The sequence below is a fragment of the Tiliqua scincoides genome, chromosome 12, assembly GCF_035046505.1.
Source record: "Tiliqua scincoides isolate rTilSci1 chromosome 12, rTilSci1.hap2, whole genome shotgun sequence".
Taxonomy (NCBI): Eukaryota; Metazoa; Chordata; class Lepidosauria; order Squamata; family Scincidae; genus Tiliqua; species Tiliqua scincoides.
Genome location: NC_089832.1, coordinates 222212 through 241968, shown reverse-complemented (window position 1 = coordinate 241968; position 19757 = coordinate 222212).

The window sequence follows — 19757 nt, the reverse complement described above, 5'->3', positions numbered from 1 at the left end:
GGGCCATGCGGGCTGCGGCCACAAGACGGGGTGCCCGTGCAGCTGCCACAGCAACCGGGCACTCCTACTGCGTCCCTTCCAGAGATGCCACAGCCTTTCCTGAATTCACTTTCTCTCTGGTTCTGCCTCCCCCAGGGCCACAGCTTGTCCCCTGCAGGTGGCTGTGGACCCAAGTGCAAACCCTATACTTGGGACCCCACAGTACCTGACACCACCCCCTTGTAGCAGACGAGGTGCAACCATTGGCTGAGGAGTCAGCCCAGCCAGGTGGGCCCTCGGATGAACCTGGCCAACCCTGATGCCCCCCCCCCACACGGCTCTTTCCTGTCTCCCCAAAGACTTCCTTTTCCACGTGTCCCTTTTTATATTTGCCACACACCCACCCCCCGCCCAGCTTCCTGCATCTCACAGTGGCCCACCAGATGCCTCAGGGAGCACACAAGGCAACGAAAGACCTGTATCTTCTTGCCGCTCCCTTGTACCTGGCATGTCAGAGATGGCCTGCTTCCCATAGCTTGTAACCTGTGATGAACTTTTCATCCATAAATCCCCTTTTAAAGGCAGCCGGGGCAGAACACATCACCACAACCTGTGGCAAGGAGTTCCACATATTCACTGGGAAAAGAAATATGGCCTTATGTCTGTCCTGACTCTTCCCACTATCAGTGTATGTCCATCCCATGCATAATTTCCTACATCTCCATCATGTCCCTCCTTTCTAGAGCCCCCAACACTGCAGTCTTTCGGCACAAGGGAAGTTCCCCAGCCCACTCATCGTTTTGGTTGCTCTCTTCTGCACCTGCTCCAGTTTCACCATATCCTTTCTGAGATATGACCAGCACTAGACACAGTTCTCCAGCCGAGGCCTGACCGGTGATTTGTTCCATGGCATCGTGATATTGGCTGGTTTAGGAGAAAGGAAAGGGGCTCAAGCGAAGCCCCTTCTGAACACTTGCACAGGCCCAGCTTGTCCCACAACATTCCCCAGGGCCTGATGAGGCTCCACCCTCCTCCACACGTTGAGCCCCCTGAGCTCCACCTGCCTGGCTGGCCTGTGGCAAGAGAGCGCCACCTCAGGGGCCCTGGCCTGGTGCTGGCGGAAAGAGCTCACTGCAGGCAGGCCCTCCACCCTTCTGGCTGATTGGAAAAGGCAGGGCCCCGGGAAAGCAGCAGGAGCTCCTGCGAGGCTTTCGCTCTCTCTTCACCGTCTGGGAGTTCACCCTTTCACCAGATCTTTGCTCTCTTAAAACCAGCTTCTTGGCTGGATGGACTTCAGCACAAAACGGGACTTGAGGCAGGTTTAAACAGCAAGGTTTTGAGGCAAAGCTGACGACTGAAGGTGGAACGAATCGCTCCAAAAGTCACTTCTCTTTTTTTGCAGTCTTCAAGTGCGTGTGCCTGGGGGTCTTGCTCACAGTGGACCTGCTTAGAACTGGGCTGTTCTTGTTAGCATCAGTCGCCGAGGTGTCACCTTTGCAGTCTCTGGCCTGCTCCCCTTTATTTATGTTCCCCACCGACCTGCCGTGTCCCACTCCCCAGATCCTCAACTCCCTCCTTCAAGTTAAAGCTGCAATGACTTAGGCTAACGCGACACAGATGAGAGCTTGCAGCACTTGCCTTCCCAGCACCCAGGTGGGTGATGCACTTGTCTGTGTCCTGGTCTTGGAAGGCAGGCTTGCTGCTGCTGCTGCAGTTTGCTTGATGTTTGGGCCCAGAGCATCAGCAGCCTCTGCCTGTGAGCCAGAGTGGAAGACCCTCTGACCTTCCACCCAAGAGAACCTGGCCTGAAGCATTTCCAGGAAAGAAGACAGTTCTTTGGTTCAGCCAGCAGTTGCGGAGGGCTGGCTCTGGCCCAGCCTCGGAGTCAGCAGGGGCCGCGGGCTGAGGCCACCTCTCCACTCCACTTGCGCTGCGAGTGCCTCTGGGGTATTACCATGAGCTCAGAGAGCCTTTTCTGGAACCGAGTCTGCTTTGCTCATCTGGGCATTTTCTCCCCTTCTCTTGCAAAGAGGTCCCTGGAAATCCCACTCACGGGAGCAGTCAGTCTGGACGCTTGTCCAGGCACTTCTGCCTCCCCTTCCTGAATCTCCAAGCCTCAGAAGTTACCATGACAACCAAGCCTGTCAGAGAAAGCAATGTGTGCCTCCCCTGACAACACTGAGCGTCTGCTTCCTTTCAGGAAATGATGGCAGGGCCAGGAAAAGACCCAAGAGGACCAGGCAGGAGACGGAACCCTAGGCGGCAACCCCCGGAAACAGAAGGATGCCTCGCCCACATCCTCAGTGAAATTTCCACCCAACCCGACGGCCCTTGAGGAGTGCAAGTGTGTCCCACTCCCCGTGGGCGGAGGAAATGCTGCCGCACTGCTCAGGCCTGATCTCCGTTCCAGGTTGCATGGCTTCCAGACTCCTTTAGTTGGATTTGGGGGAGGGGGGATGCAGGCACTGCCTGGCAGGGGAGGGTCAGAGCCTCTGCAACAGCGCTGCACGCATCATGCTGAAGGAATAACTACAGGGACCCCCCCCCCAATCTGGTTCTGCTGTGGGCAGATGGAGCCTCTGATGGAAATGCTCCATTGGAGCTTTTTGGCACCAGTAGAAATGGTGCCCTGGAGGTGAGCCTCATCTGCACCGCTAGAAGCAGCACTTGCCTCCGAGGTGTTGCTTCTAGTGGCACAAAAAAGCTCCAGTGGAGCCTGGGCTGCCTCCTTCCGCCCCAAAGGAGGAGGTGGAGCAGTAATTGTGGTGATGATGATGTCATCCTCATCAGGGGCAGCAAATGGAGGCAGCATCATCATCAGGGGCAGGTCAGGGGCAGCAAATGGAGGTTGGCCTCTGGTGGGAAAAGTACCAGGACCGCCACTGCCCTGCCCTCAGGCACTGCAGAAGAGAAGTCCTCCGTGCCATGCCAGTTTAGCCAAAAGCCAGTAGGGAATTCACCATGTTCAGGCACCTGGCTGACTGCATGGTTGCAGCTCATCCTGCTCATCTTTGTGGACCTGCCACGGACAGGAGAACATGTGTGATCATCTGCCTGCACAAGTGCATTGCCACAGAATTCTTGGCACCTGAAACATGCACGCCAGAGGCTTCCATTTTTTTTAAGGGAATGCGGAAGAAGCCGGGAAGAGTCGTGCACTCCCCATCCCCTGCAAGGGACAGAGTGATGGTTTTAATCAAGAAAAGAAACCAGCAGCCTCAGTGGGCTCAGTAAAACCAAGCAAGGAACTTAAACTCATGAAAGGTAGAAAATCCCCCCCACCCCAGCCCTCTCTAGGGAAGAGGTTTGTCATTGCAGGAGGGAAAACTGCAAAGTCACAAGCCATGTTCCTGCTGTCAGGTTGTTGATGAATGGATGAAGTCAAGCCTGGAGGAAACAGATCTGGGGAAGGACGCAGCAGCAGGCACTGCTCACTTACCTGCAGTGGGCTGAGAAGGCTGGGCCAGGGGTAGTCAGGTGCAGAGCAGCCACCCTGTCCCAGCCATAAGGACTTGGTTATGCAGCACGACCGAAGGGCCTTCCGTGGAGGCTGGTTTGCTGGAGGCATCAGAATGGACTGGGAACCTGCTGGGAGAGATGCAGGGCAGGCAGCTGGATCCCAGTAGCAGTCTGATTCCAAGGACTCCATTCAAAAGAAGGTCACCCTGAGACTCAACAGGACTGAGCCTCACCTTTGTCCTTCTGACTCCAGCCTCCTTTCTGAGTGGGTAAGACTCTGAGCAGGATCTAGAACTGCATCCCGGTGTCCTGGAATGGACCCATCACCATGGCAATACTGAAAGACCTTTGAGCCATGACCTCAACCTCTGGCTTCTAGCACTACAGTAACTGACAGCCTGCAGTCACCCAGCGTGCGTCTGCAGAACTGGGGTGCAGGTGGGTCACAGCCACAGAGCAGGCAATTGCTCTCACCTGCCCCTTCTTTGTGACCTTCTTCCTGATTCTGGGCAGAGGCCCCAAACTGGTTGATGGGGCATTGACTGCAGCAAGTAGGGGCTTGTTCCATATTGTCTGCAATGTCATCTTCCTGCTTCCTCATGGTGGTGGGGCTTATCACAAGATTTGAATGGAATTTGGGTGATGCGGTGCTTGAAAATGGGTGGGGATTTGTGGCTGTACTGATGCTGCTGTGAAGAGGAATGCCCTGTGTGACTGCCTAGACCAGCAGTACTCAAACTTTTCCGGCCCGTGGCTCCCTTGACCCCCAAGGCTGTTGGTCATGACTCCCCATCATATTCCTGAGGGCTGGAAGTGACATCATTAAAACGGAAGTGTCCAGAAATATTAATAATAATTATATTAATCATATCATTAATTAAATGCCTATCTTAAAAATATATTATTTGTCGGGGTTTCCCTCCTCCCACAAGTCCCCAACTTATCCAGGGAGAAGGCTTCTGGGTCAGAGGATCAGGGAGGAAGCTGGTGGAACATGGGGCCACCTCCCCATAGGCTGCCTGGGCACTCCTGTGGGCGGCAAGGCACAGCAGAAGAACACTATGTGCTGAACCCCCTGCTTCGCCCCCCACCTTGGAGGAGGGAGGGGGAAACAGGACGCAGGCCATTCGGCTGCTGGGCAACTGCCTGTGATATCAGGAGCCCACAGCTGGACCTCCCTGAGTTGTCTGCAGAGCTACAGGACCCAGGTGGGCAGGGCCAGCCCACCCCCCAAAGGCAGAGACCAGAGCAGAGGCAGCAGCCTTCTGAGCCATCTCAGGAACAACCCTGGCAGCTCCAGGTGAGAGGAGGTGGGAGGGAAACAGAGAGAGGAAGGGGAGGTGTGGTAATCCCAGGGGAGGGCAGTCCCATGACAGGCCCTTTTTGTACCATCCCTGTGAGGGAAGGGGAGGGGCCAAAGGGGAGGGGTCTGCCCTACATAAACCTGGAGGCCAGGGATGACAAGGCAGTTGGGAGTCAGAGGAGCAGGCAGGATGATCTCCTGACAGCAGCCCCTGCTCCTGACTGGCAAATGCTGCCAACCCAAAGAGGGGGAACCGGGTGACACAACCCCCCTTTCTTCTGGTGAACTGTTCTGAGGCCTCCACAAGGGGGTCCCCCTCAGAAAGGCCGGGCGGGACCTCCCCTCCCCCCACAGGGAGGCCTCACATTATTAATACACAGCAGTATACATGCTTTATAAATGATCAGCTGCTGATCACTGTTGGAGACAGGATGCTGGAGTAGGTAGACGTTGTCTGGTACAGGACTAATTTTTTTTAACTTAAAACAATTGAATTGTTTTATCAAATGAACTTTGTGAACACCCAGTCTGACCAACATTACACACACACACCCCTGCGGACCCCAATCCAACTAGTCATTTCTCCCGTTCTCCTTGCATAGGATTAAACCCTTTATTAATTACATTACATTAAATTTTTCCAGCAGCTGGTGGGGAAAATAAAAACAGACCATGAAAATATATCAGAGCTGATAAGGGTTTGGTTAGGAGGCTGATTTGTCTCCTATACTAGGAGATGCACAGCTCAATTCTATGAATGTCTTCTCAGAAGTAAGTTCCATTACAGTCAATGGGGCTTACTCCCAGGAAAGTGTGAATAGGATTGGGCTGGCAATCACTTCATCAATGGCTGATAAGCATTCCCTTCATATAGTAAAATTCATCACTTTAAAAATACAGCCTCTCCTCCTCAGTCAAACAACAAGATTTATAAATCACTTTTAAAACTGTTCCTTTTCTTTTCTGCTCTTGGCCAAGTGTGTGCTTGTCTCTCCCCTCCCCCTTTGCCAACTGCATGGAAGCAACTTTAAGAGCCCTGGTAAAATAGGAAGCATTTTATTTGGGGAGGGGGAGGAAAGCGGGAAGGTTTGGAGATCAAAAGGGGGGAGTGGAGGAGGGAGGGGTTGAAAAGAGAGATTTCACTTTGATGAGAAGCAATCCCAGGCTGGGAACTAGGAACCAACCAGACAAGGATGTGGCAGCCTCGGAGAGGAGGCAGAAGAGAGCAGTCCCTCTTGGAGGGAGCAGCTGAGCAACCCCCCTTTCTTCTGCTTTAAATAAAAAGCGCAGAAGACAGAGGGGCTCGCATTCTGCCCAGGAAAGGTGGTGTGACTGTCTCTCTCGCTGCGAGAGGACAGCCCGCGCCTCCCCTGTGCGTTCATGGTGCCTCCCCAGGGAGCCATGCCTCACAGTTTGAATAACACTGACCTAGACACTTCCATCACATCTGCTCAGCCTGAATATGGATAAGGAAACGTATTGCAAAGAGGCACCCACAACCTGCAGCATCCCTTTCTCAAGAAGCGAAAACCAACCTGCTGATGGCTGCCCTCATTAGGCTGCAAGGGTAAGGCTGCGTCAGAAGAGGAGACAGAACCTTTGCCAGGTCAATGACAATCCCTGGTCCAGGAGGCAGAATTGGACCTCCAAATCCTGCACGGATCGTCCCCTTGTATCTCCCCCACTCTGGCAAGAAGCAGCTTCACACAGGGCTATTCCTCAAACAGGCTTTGCTCCCAAGTAGGAAGTAACCATAGACACTGCCCTAATGTGAGAGAGGCATACACGTATACAACACAGAACACCCTCTACATTTTGCATTCTGGTCCCTGGCTGAGTTTGCAGTGGTGTGATGACTCTCTCTGGGCTTTTGCCCCACTGCACAGGGGCAGCCTCACACAAAGCCAGCACCACGACTATGGGAAGAGTGGGCATGCAGCCACCTCTCCCCCCCCCCCCAGGAGGGACACCAGCAGTAGCCTGGGTCTCCCAGCCATTTTCTGCAGCCCTCCAGCTACTCTGCAGCTGTAAGGATTCCCTTGCACTGCTGGGGTGGGGGAGAAACTGGCAAAAGCATTGGCAGAAAGACAGGCAGGGGATCAGCACCATGGGCAGATCACTGGCCAGGCCAGCAGACAGATCAGGAGGCAGGAATCTGAGGGTCAGGAGTCCTTATAGGCCAATTGGCTGCTTGTTACAGGGAATCCAGAAGGCCTCAGCGGATGGCTGCACAGCCTCTGCTTGAACATCTGCAGCGGAGGGAGGGACGCCTGCCGGGACCCCCTGCTGGGACTAAAGTTGAGGGAAGGGCCACTACTTCATGCTGTGCCCTTCTACAGGGTCCCGATGGCTTCCTCGTTCTCTGTGTTCAGACTCCTGGGCCAGAACAGCAGCCTGACAACACTGGGAGCTGCAATTTGTTATGGGGCTGATGAGGCAGGTCCCCGGACCCGAACTCTGGCGGTCGGACTCTGGAAGCAAGAGACTCCTGGAGCGGAGGGGCGCCCTTGTTTTCAAACTGCTGTTCTGACACGTCGTCACTGTGTCGTCTGCAGAAAATCCAGCAGAGTGAAAATACTTCCCAGTGGCCTTGCGTTTCTGCGCAGGCTCATTTGCTTGCAGATAAATCCAGCAGTGTCTCTCCTCCAGAAGGGGTGCCCCTCCAGCTTAGCAGCTCAAACCCCCCCGCCCCACCATCTGAACTCCATCTTACAAGAAAGGAGTTCTTGTACAACCTTGAAAGGAAAATAATGGATCCATTTTCTGATAAAATATGAAGTTTATTTGCCTCAGTTGGGTTTTGCATGTATGCAGAGTAAGTGCTGGAGTGACTTCACTGGCCACAGAGGCTGAGCAGCCCTGGCTTACATGTTGTTTGGGGAGAGGAGGAGGAAGAGGCAGATGTGATCAGAAAGATTATCACCCCACTCGGCATGTTGGTTTGACCCATCCAGTTGTCACTTCAATTCTCCTTAAGCACTTCATTGCATTAGTGTCAGTTGTCAGAGCAGCATTTAATTTTTCTTTTTTAGAAAAACATTTGACACCTTCAACCTACTGAAAAATAAGTGCTGGAAAAAAAACACTGGAAAAAACACGCAGGACTAGAAACCTGCCAGTTCAAACTGGCTGAACAAGATCTCCAGCAAAGGCTGAAAAATACAGTTCATCAATACAAACAGGCATTAAACATGGCACCGAGGACATTCAGAACACCAACCCGGGACAAGGAAGGGAGGGAGGGAGAGAGATCAGTTTCCATAAAACAGAACCCATAAGAAGACATGACCTGACTGCCTGACTCAGAAAAGCAAACACAACAAGATGAAGGCAACACATCTTCTGGTTACAAAACGATAGACAGCCGTGGTCTGAGGAGTAATCCAAGGATTGTCATGCATTCAACTACTGTTGGCTGGTTTCCCTCTGCACTGAGTGGACAGTCCCGTGAGATGGGAGAGGAAATGGGGCTTGGGAGGAGGAGGCAGCAAGAGCCAGAATACTGTCGCAATGTACTAGGGCTGTTGGAGGGAAGAGGTCACGGGAACATTCTGGCTGCCATGTTGGATTCCCGGCATGCCCACCTCACTACAAACGCTGTGAGTTGGAACCAGCTCTGCAGCTCATAAATGGCTGGCACCACCACCTGAAGCCCTGCTAGACCCAAGAGTCCCGTGACAGGTTGTGCTGTGAAGGGGGTCTGAAAATCCAGACGTCCAGTTGCTCATCCTTTCCTGTCCTGACCGGCCTGCCTTTCTCCTGGGCCTTGCCCTGCCCTGCCCCAACCCCATCAATGAGTGAGTTTGGGGAGCCCAGTGCAGCCTTTCCTGTGCCCGGGTCAAAGAAACCTGTGTTCTAGTTGGCCACCGTTATCCTAGTCTGCTGGTTACATCTGACATCTTCTACACGAGACAAAAGGAGGCCCACCCGCAGGCACTCTGATGATCACCTTCTCTCTGACACACAAGTGGAGGAAGACCTGATAAGAGGTGGCCATGACAGAGGTAAAGGTCAGGAGCACAGAACCCATTCTCATGGAGGGAGAGCACTGAATTTGAATTGACTGGGAGCCGAAGATGACACTGTGTGCCCCCTAAGAAGGATCAGAGGTTTCCTCTGTCCCCTCAAAGGTGCATTTCACTGTCCAGCTGATGGGTTTTACAGCCACTAGACACAACTGCAGGCCAGGCTGGGCGATGCATTGTGAAACAGTTGTCTTTTGCAACACAGTACAGAAAGATATTAAACAAGAAACAAGCAGGAACACATGAAGGGCCCTTGGCCCGACCAGCAGGGCTCTTCTCACATGCTTGTGATGAAAACTGGGAGCATTGCCAAGGGTAGCAGAGGTAGCCAATGGAAGGCGTAACCCTTTACTTTTGGGACCCGTCATGCACGAGATCTCCAGTTAGCCCAAGACACCGATGAGGCAGAGAAGGTGTGTCTCCTAAACACTGTCTGCAAGCATGTCTGTGGAGAAGATGGGTTTGGCTAGACACCCCCCACCTCTGGTTCTTCCACACTGGCCTGAGAGTCTGAGAAACAACCACTCTGTTCTGAAGGGGCCAACTTCCTCTCCCTGCCCTCTTCACTTGGAGGCTTTCTCTCAGGTCTCTGGCTATGTTCTTGTCTCCCCTTCTTGCCTCTCTAAGGCAGCTGCTGAATACAGCTTATGAACTTGCCCTCCAGCTGTCACTGATGGCACTAGAGTGCTCTAGGCACAGAGTCTTTGACAACAGTCACCAACACGGCTTCCTGGATGTGTGGAGGAGAATTGGACCCCTGCTGCTTCCCAGCAAGACTGGAGGCTGAGCTCAAAGGCCATCTGGCACAGCCACCGACCTTGAGGGAGGTTCTTCTGGCGGCCTGACAGGCTCACAGTGCTCTGTTCAGAGTGTGCCACAAGGAGCAAGGCAAGGTGTTCAAACTGCATTTCTGGACGTGCCTGGAGTGAGGCTTGAGGGCAGAACCTTTGCTGAGTGAGAGTCTACAGCTGGGGACTGCCACAGCCTTGCCCTGGGATGTGATGTCACCAGAGGCTTGCTTCTCATGTGTACGTGCCCCTCCAGTTCTTGCCCAGTGATCATTTGCCAGTCACTGCAGGTGCCAAGTGTGTCATGACCTGCTGTGGCTGGACTTTCGGCTCAGCTGTGAGGTTTCTGAAAGTCAGACCAGTTTTCCAGGCTGCCCCAGGGCTGGTGGTGTCGCTTCTCAAAGGGCTGTGTCAATGGAAACGAGATAGCCTCTTTCCTTGGCACAGTTTCCCAACAGCTGATTGCTGGCCCTCCTCGCAGTGCCCTTGGCCCAGACAGCAAACCATCACTGAGCTATGAATACAAATGAGGTGAGTTCCCACCCTGCTTTTCTAGCTGCCAAAAGGAGAGCCCCACAGTCTCACTGCCCTATTTTAGTATCATGTTTTGCATATTTACCAAAGAAGCAGAGACAAAAACCATGAAATTTCAAAAAACTTCCAAAAGCCATGAGATTCCCCCAGAGGGAAAGCTAGCAGGCTAGTGAGGCAAAAGGATTTTTGCTCCCCCGTTTAAATTCAAATAATCTATCAGCTGCCAAAAAAGATCCTTGTAGCATTTGACCTCCTGAACAGCAGCAAAGTCAGCCCCTAAATATGTCACCCTGGCAGCTGTCGGTGTCACGCCAAGCCACGGCCGCTTTCCACGTCGCCTCTTGGCACCAGATACAGCAGCTTTGCACACAGAGAATCTGGTGTGAGAAAAGGTGTTCAGTGCTCACTGCTGCTGTGGCAAAGCCACCCTGTGTGGGGAGCAGAAGGAGAAGTCTTCTCCTGAAGGCAGCTGTGGCTCCTTTGGAAACCCCCCAAGAAACAGCCCCAAAGAGAGTCGCTTCACCTCATTTTGTGCTTTGGGTGTGTATGTAAGTCATGGCCCAATCCCAGGGCCTGCTGAAACTCAGGTTTCGGTGGTGCCGCGTGCTTTATGGCAGTCCCAAAGCGCGACCCGCTGTTTGGTGCAGCTGGGCTGCTGCTGCAAGTGACGTGGCCCTGAGCGCATGCCAGTGGCCTCCTGAGCAGCCCTGCCACTGGTAAATCAGTGTGGGCAGAACAGAGCGGGGAGGGGGCATGTTGAAGCAGGAGCAGCTTCGCCAACGTCCCATCCCCCTTCCTGGCCAGGACCACTTGGACTTGTATCATTGAAACAGCCAGTGCAGGTCCCAACAGGCACGTCAGGGCAGCAAAGGCTCCCCTACTTGGAGGAGACTTCTGGGACTGCCCCCCCCAAGAAGCAGCACATGCTCAGCTGGCACAGCTGCACTGGTGGCAGGGGTTCGTTCCTAGATAGGACTGGGCTGTGAGGGTGGGCGGCTGTGGCTGGGCCACCTCAAAAGTCAGTCTTCTCATTCTTCATTCCTGCCTCCCACTCGGCTGCGCTTCCCCAGCCGTTCTGCAGTTCCCCACTGCCTCTCTCCCTGCCGTGGGTGGGTGAGACGCAGTTCGCTGCTGGTCCTCCTCATCCCTCCTTTCTCACTTCTTCTTTCTCCCTCTTTCCAATTCTCACCAGTCCTCATGGCCTTGAGGCTCGTCTCTGCAGTGCGTCTCCCCTGCCAATGAAGGACTGGCAGGACTGCACTGCTCAGGGATCCTGCCGGGCTTCCTCTCTTCACCTGCAGCTCATCTGCCCAGCTCCATCTTCTGATTTAAGACAATCAGCACCATCCCACTCTCCCCCCCCCCGCCCGTTATAACTTCAAACGGTTGTGGTGCACTTGCTTAGGCAGATGCAGGATTCCCACACCTCTTCACATCTCCAGCAGCTGCTGCTTCTTTTTCCTGCTCGATTTCTAAACCCTTCTTGACAAATGTATCTTCTTCTCCTGATGAAGGCAATGCTATTCTTTTTCTCTCAGAAGAGCCTCTTCCTCCTCCTCCTCTGACAAGAGTTTCTTCCCTGCGTTTTTATTTAGTCCCTCTTTGACATCTGACCACCTCTTCAGCCTTCCCTTCAGCACTTTTGTTGTTCTGCCCTTGCTGTCCACATTCTGGAACAACCAGTCTGACTTTCCACACTGACAACAAAATCCACCCAACTCCAGGTTGTGGCCTTTCCACGCAATGGAACGCCTTCGGTCGAGGTCTCCCATGATGGTCTCTGCACAGATGCCAGTGGATTTCTGTTCACAGCATCTGAAGAGCTTCCTTGGATCATCCTGCCCTTCCCCACCTCCACTTCTGCAGGAGCTCAGTCCTGCCCCTTCCTTCCTCCTTCGTATTTCAGAAATCCATTCAATCCTTACTTTTGATGTGGCGAACACTCCTGGTCAGGCCTGATTATCTCCCCACTTTGCTGCTGTAACTTTGCCAAGGTCAGTCTTTCCTTTAACACATCGATTTCTGCACTTCAGGCTGACTTTGTATGCTGATGTTCCTCGCTGTTCAAGATGAAACTTGTCTCAATTGGCTTTCTGTTCCTCAGCAGGGAGTGTACAGTCAGGCAATTACTAGTGCATCAGCCACTCTGTGATTGGGCCCCTCCTCACCTTCCTTCCTCTGAACTCAGCTGTCCATTCTTGTCATTCTTCTCCGCAGCCTCCTCCGCTGCTCAGCCTCAGTCTTATCCACTGGTGCTTCCCTGTATCTGAAAGGTCCTCCCACTTGACTCTGCTACCCGCTTCCCATCTTCCAAAACAAAAACAGTCACTCTTTGAATGTGGCCGTGCCGGGTCTATCCTGCCAGCTTCTTCTCCGGTTCTGGCTTCTTTCCCCTCTTACGCGTGTGGCCTCTGGGACACCAAGTGCCTCTGGGAACTAAGTGCCAGGTAAGGCACAAGAGTTTAGCATCTGGGCGAGGAGAAGGCAAGGAGATCTCTGAGTTTTGGAGAAGGAGAGGAGGAGGAGCAGGAGGAGGAGGAGGTAAGTGTACTCATTCTAACGCTTTGTCTTTCTAACTCCCTGTCTTCTAACCTTAACCTTATCTTTAAAGCAACCTTAAATCAAAATTGAAAGTTAGCACCTAAGGGAGGTACATAGGGCTACTCTGAGCAGGAGCAGAGTCCTACTCGTGAGTAAGAGCAGCGTCCTACTCGTGAGTAAGTGCCCAAGGGTCAGGCATTTAAATCAAAGTTGAAAGTTAGCTGCACCTAAGGTAGCACTTAATCGAAGGAAGGGAGGAGGATAAAGTGAAAAGCAGGTTTTCTACTTGCTTAAATTAAACCTATACTTAACCCAGGTTAAACCTAATCTAAGTTAGAACATAACCTAAACAGGTCAGTAAATTGGGACACAGGATCTAGAGAGCAATAAATAATTAAACAAACCCAAATAAAAACTAGCTTGAGGTTACAAAAACAGTCCAGCCTAAGAGAACAGAACTAGGAGGGAAAGGACCTAGGAAGGGCCAATTCCCAACCCATTAAGAGCCCCAGTAGGCTAATCCAAGCAGTCCATTCAGGAGCCTGCAGAGTAGGTCACGCCCATCAGCAGCCATTTGCCTTCCTGAGCTTTTGTAAACTCACCTGGGAAGGCCAGCCCCCTTTCAATCAGGAAGGAAGGAGGGGGGAGGAGCCAGCCAGGAGTATAAAGCTAGGCAGGCCATCGTGTGAGGCTCTCTGCAGACGCGTGTGGCCTCTGGGACACCAAGTGCCTCTGGGAACTAAGTGCCAGGTAAGGCACAAGAGTTTAGCATCTGGGCGAGTTCAGCAGCAGGGCGAGGAGGCCAGGGCCCCATACGCTGCCCTTCCTCTTCCCTAGAGAAGAGGGCTGCTATCCAGTGTACGGTTTTTTAAAGGACCCCTAAATAAAACAACAACAACAAAAAAGCTATGCAGTCAGACAGCCAGCAGCAGGGTGGGGGCTATCCAGTGTTCTGCATCGAGTGCCACATGTATGATTATATGCCTCTGGGGCATAAGTCATGGGTGTGTCCTCGCTGCAAGGAGCTCCAGGGTCTCAGGGAACGCGTCCGCTCCCTTGAAGCCTTGGTGGCCGACCTGGAGAAGCGCAGGCAGCCAGAGGAGGACCGTGGGGAAACTTCCGGGGACAATCAGGCTTCGTCCCAACCTCAGGCGTGCAGCTCCTCGGCTGCCCGGGTGGGAAGTCTCGGGACTGGAGGACGTCATCCTGGAGAGGAGGGAAACAATCCCCTAGGGGGGATCCCTTCTCCAGGGGATGGGCCCGTATCCGAGCGCACTCGGGATACTCCTCGGCGGGAGGGGGGTCGGGGGCTTCTTGTAGTGGGGGATTCGATTATTAGAAACATAGAGAGGGGGGTTTGCGACGGATGTGAGGACCGCATGGTGACTTGCCTGCCTGGTGCGAAGGTTGCGGACATCACTTCTCGTCTAGACAGGCTGGTAGACAGTGCTGGGGGAGAGGTAGCGGCTGTGGTGCATGTCGGCACCAACGATGTGGGCAAGTGTAGCTGGGAGGTCCTGGAGGCCAAATTTAGGCTTTTAGGCAGGAAGCTGAAAGCCAGGACCTCAAAGGTAGCGTTCTCTGAAGTGCTACCTGTTCCACGCGCAGGGCCAGCTAGGCAGGCGGAGATCAGGGGTCTCAATGCGTGGATGAGACGGTGGTGTAGGGAGGAGGGGTTTAGATTCGTTAGGCACTGGGGAACGTTTTGGGACAAGCGGGGCCTGTACAAGAGGGACGGGCTCCATTTGAACCAGAATGGAACCAGACTGCTGGCGCATAACATTAAAAAGGTGGCAGAGCAGCTTTTAAACTGATCCCTGGGGGAAGGCCGACAGGAGCCGAGGGGCATCCGGTTCGGGACTCCTCATCCCTATGGGACGAGGATGGGGAGGTTAGAGAACAACAAGACAAAGGCAGGGTAAGAGAAGAAATTGGGAAAGTTAGGGAGATGGGATGTGATAGACGGTTTGGCACAATGAGAGGATGCGGGGACAAAGGAGCGAATAAGCAGCCCATCCTGGGGCATTCCGTGTATAAATGCTTTTATGTGAATGCCCGAAGTCTACGAGCAAAGGTGGGAGAACTGGAATGTCTGGTGACAAGGGAAAATATTGACATAGTGGGCATAACGGAAACCTGGTGGAATGCGGAGAATCAGTGGGATACCGCAATCCCGGGCTATAAACTCTACAGGAGGGACAGGCAGGGGCGTGTTGGAGGTGGGGTGGCCCTTTATGTTAAGGAAGGGATAGAATCCAGCAAAGTAGAGATTGAAGGTGGGTCCGACTCCACCGTAGAATCTCTGTGGGTTAAATTACCAGGCTTGTGCAGCGATGTAATACTGGGGGCGTGCTATCGTCCTCCAGACCAGAAATCTGATGGGGACCTTGAAATGAGGAAACAGATCAGGGAGGTGACAAGGAAGGACAGGGTTGTAATCATGGGGGACTTCAATTATCCTCATATTGACTGGGTCAATTTGTGTTCTGGTCACGATAAGGAAACCGGATTTCTTGACGTGCTGAATGACTGTGGCTTAGATCAGCTAGTCACGGAGCCCACCAGAGGACAGGTGACTCTGGATTTAATTTTGTGCGGTACGCAGGACCTGGTTAGAGATGTAAACGTTACTGAGCCATTGGGGAACAGTGATCATGCTGCGATCCGTTTTGACGTGCACGTTGAGGGAAGAATACCAGGCAAATCTCTAACAAAAACCCTTGACTTCCGACGGGCGGACTTCCCTCAAATGAGGAGGCTGGTTAGAAGGAGGTTGAAAGGGAGGGTAAAAAGAGTCCAGTCTCTCCAGAATGCATGGAGGCTGCTTAAAACAACAGTAATAGAGGCCCAGCAGAGGTGTATACCGCAAAGAAAGAAGGGTTCCACTAAATCCAGGAGAGTGCCCGCATGGCTAACCAGCCAAGTTAGAGAGGCTGTGAAGGGCAAGGAAGCTTCCTTCCGTAAATGGAAGTCTTGCCCTGATGAAGAGAATAAAAAGGAACATAAACTGTGGCAAAAGAAATGTAAGAAGGTGATAGGGGAGGCCAAGCGAGACTATGAGGAACGCATGGCCAGCAACATTAAGGGGAATAATAAAAGCTTCTTCAAATATGTTAGAAGCAGGAAACCCGCCAGAGAAGCGGTTGGCCCTCTGGATGGTGAGGGAGGGAAAGGGGAGATAAAAGGAGACTTAGAGATGGCAGAGAAATTAAATGAGTTCTTTGCATCTGTCTTCACGGCAGAAGACCTCGGGCAGATACCGCTGCCCGAACGGCCCCTCCTGACTGAGGAGTTAAGTCAGATAGAGGTTAAAAGAGAAGATGTTTCAGACCTCATTGATAAATTAAAGATCAATAAGTCACCGGGCCCTGATGGCATACACCCAAGGGTTATTAAGGAATTGAAGAATGAAGTTGCAGATCTCTTGACTAAGGTATGCAACTTGTCCCTCAAAACGGCCACAGTGCCAGAAGATTGGAGGATAGCAAATGTCACGCCTATTTTTAAAAAGGGAAAGAGGGGGGACCCGGGAAACTATAGGCCGGTCAGCCTAACATCCATACCGGGTAAGATGGTGGAATGCCTCATCAAAGATAGGATCTCAAAACACATAGACAAACAGGCCTTGCTGAGGGAGAGTCAGCATGGCTTCTGTAAGGGTAAGTCTTGCCTCACGAACCTTATAGAATTCTTTGAAAAGGTCAACAGGCATGTGGATGCGGGAGAACCCGTGGACATTATATATCTGGACTTTCAGAAGGCGTTTGACACGGTCCCTCACCAAAGGCTACTGAAAAAACTCCACAGTCAGGGAATTAGAGGACAGGTCCTCTCGTGGATTGAGAACTGGTTGGAGGCCAGGAAGCAGAGAGTGGGTGTCAATGGGCAATTTTCACAATGGAGAGAGGTGAAAAGCGGTGTGCCCCAAGGATCTGTCCTGGGACCGGTGCTTTTCAACCTCTTCATAAATGACCTGGAGACAGGGTTGAGCAGTGAAGTGGCTAAGTTTGCAGACGACACCAAACTTTTCCGAGTGGTAAAGACCAGAAGTGATTGTGAGGAGCTCCAGAAGGATCTCTCCAGACTGGCAGAATGGGCAGCAAAATGGCAGATGCGCTTCAATGTCAGTAAGTGTAAAGTCATGCACATTGGGGCAAAAAATCAAAACTTTAGATATAGGCTGATGGGTTCTGAGCTGTCTGTGACTGATCAGGAGAGAGATCTTGGGGTGGTGGTGGACAGGTCGATGAAAGTGTCGACCCAATGTGCGGCGGCAGTGAAGAAGGCCAATTCTATGCTTGGGATCATTAGGAAGGGTATTGAGAACAAAACGGTTAGTATTATAATGCCGTTGTACAAATCGATGGTAAGGCCACACCTGGAGTATTGTGTCCAGTTCTGGTCGCCGCATCTCAAAAAAGACATAGTGGAAATGGAAAAGGTGCAAAAGAGAGCGACTAAGATGATTACGGGGCTGGGGCACCTTCCTTATGAGGAAAGGCTACAGCGTTTGGGCCTCTTCAGCCTAGAAAAGAGACGCTTGAGGGGGGACATGATTGAGACATACAAAATTATGCAGGGGATGGACAGAGTGGATAGGGAGATGCTCTCTACACTCTCACATAATACCAGAACCAGGGGACATCCACTAAAATTGAGTGTTGGGCGGGTTAGGACAGACAAAAGAAAATATTTCTTTACTCAGCGCGTGGTCGGTCTGTGGAACTCCTTGCCACAGGATGTGGTGCTGGCGTCTAGCCTAGACGCCTTTAAAAGGGGATTGGACGAGTTTCTGGAGGAAAAATCCATTATGGGGTACAAGCCATGATGTGTATGCGCAACCTCCTGATTTTAGGAATGGGTTAAGTCAGAATGCCAGATGTAGGGGAGAGCACCAGGATGAGGTCTCTTGTTATCTGGTGTGCTCCCTGGGGCATTTGGTGGGCCGCTGTGAGATACAGGAAGCTGGACTAGATGGGCCTATGGCCTGATCCAGTGGGGCTGTTCTTATGTTCTTATGTTCTTATGTACTGCTTCAGAGACCCTCCATTTTGATGGTGTCTCCTCCTAGGTTGGGAGCCTCTGGACAGCACCAAGCCATATGCAAATTAAATCTGGAACGCTCGTATGTATGGTCGTGATGGCTCTGAAACTGCCCAGGAAGACTGACAGTCCAATTCCCGAAAGACTGCTGAAAATGGCTGCCTGGGTTATGCGGTGGGCCAATGCTGCAAGATCCTGTCTCAGCCTGACTATGCGATGCACAAGCTCAGCCAGTTCATACTTACAAGGAGCTCAGGCTGGCTTTGCTTGCTCCAAACACCACTTCACACAACGTCACCCCTCCAGGCCCCGGACAAAACCCTCTCTCAGGAGCCTTCAGCAAAGGGAGGGAGTGCTTGTCTGCACAAGCCCTCCAGCACCCCAGCCCTGTCCTGCCAGCAGCAGCAGACCATCCCTGTCCACCTCTCACCCCAGAAGCAGGTGAGCACGACCAGCATCCGAAGCCTTTCTCTGGACAGCCCTCAGAGCCGCTTTATGCCCCTTCTTGGGAGGACGGGGCAAGAGCGGCCTTCCAGGATCAACCAAAAGGGTGTCCTCAGCAGAAATGCTTCTGTGCAGACCATGACAGACAAAACCACCTCCCGTTGCTTCTCCTCCCCAGCATTTGGACAATCAGAGGCACAGTGGGCTGCTCCACGTGCAGCTATCAAGGTTGAGACGCAAGAACTCTAGCGGTCCAGAGGAGGCGGAAGCCTGGAGACCACCCTTGCAGGGGAGGCAGGCCCTCTGCCTCCCACGGGCCCTCCAGGGAAGAGTTCCCTGACGTGTAACCATCGTATTACTTTTGCTGCTCCCCAGATGCTAGCAACAGGCACCTCTGCTGCCCACCAGAGAAACAGGAGGGCTGAAAGCCGATGACCTTTGCTCCGCACGGCATGTTTGAAAAGTTTTCCTTCACTACATTTTAAACACAAATCTGTTAAGCAAGTGAAAGAGAGAGTCTGCCAGAGTTTAAATTAAAAAAGAAAAAAGAAAGTCTGCGCCCTTCTCTGAGACATGGGGGGGTCTCCAGTGGGAAGCTCCCTGGTGCCCATCTGAACAGAGGGGAGAAGAAACTGCAGGCTGCCTGCCGTCCTGGGTCAAGCAGAGGGAATGTTTCTCAGGGCTCGTATTTCTACTCCTTTGGGCTTGCTCTCTGGTAGGCGAGTCTACACTGGAGTCACAGAAGCAACCCACTTACTTTCTTAGAGGAAGCTGCTGGCAGGCGTCTTGGGGAAATGAGAGGAAAGGCCTTAAAGAAAACGAAGAGTGGACAGACCTCCCAGGCTCACTGAGCTACATTTCTGCTGATCGGCTCTTTCTCCTGCATTCTGCTTCATCCCTCTTCTGAGTTCACACTAAGGCATTCCAATCGTTCTGGGACTTGCACAGGTGCAATTTGCCTTCAGTCATTTTCATTTTTTTCTAGGTGATTATAGTGAAGGAGTTGGGGTGATCTGAAATAAGGAGATTTGCAGTATGCACCAGTATGCAGGAGCACACGTTTGCATAACAGCATCCCAGGCGGTGAGGAGATGCACATCCAGGCTTGCACACCAAAGCACTCATCCAGCAGGATGAGTCTGCATGAATAACTGCCATCTTCCCAAGTCTGCTTGCGCAAAAAAGGCTGGTGACCTCTTCCCCATTTGGAGGCCCATGCGGGGATTGCTAAAAAAATCTCCCGTCTTTGCCTGTGGTCACCAAGCAAGGAAGAGCACCTTTCTTTCCCTTTTCTCTTCTTCCTCCAACAGTTCAGCTCCTCGGAGGGGTCAGTGGCCTGACCGTCCCAAGTGCAGACACTGGCACAAGAGAAGGTGGTTGCTGACCTGCTTCTTGCCCTCCCCCGGAATGCGGTGCCACGAAGCAGGTCACGCCTGGAAACCAGACTCATTTTCAAGTGACTGCCGAAAGGCAATGCTTCGCACGCGCAGAGACTGCAGCAGCTTATCAAGATACATGTAAACCGTATACATTCAGGAAGCAATAAAGTGGAGCTGGGCAGACTGATGCACCTAGCTGTGCAAACACACTCTGTCAAAACACACCACTGCACACAGTATCTCAACGTACAGACTTGCTTGA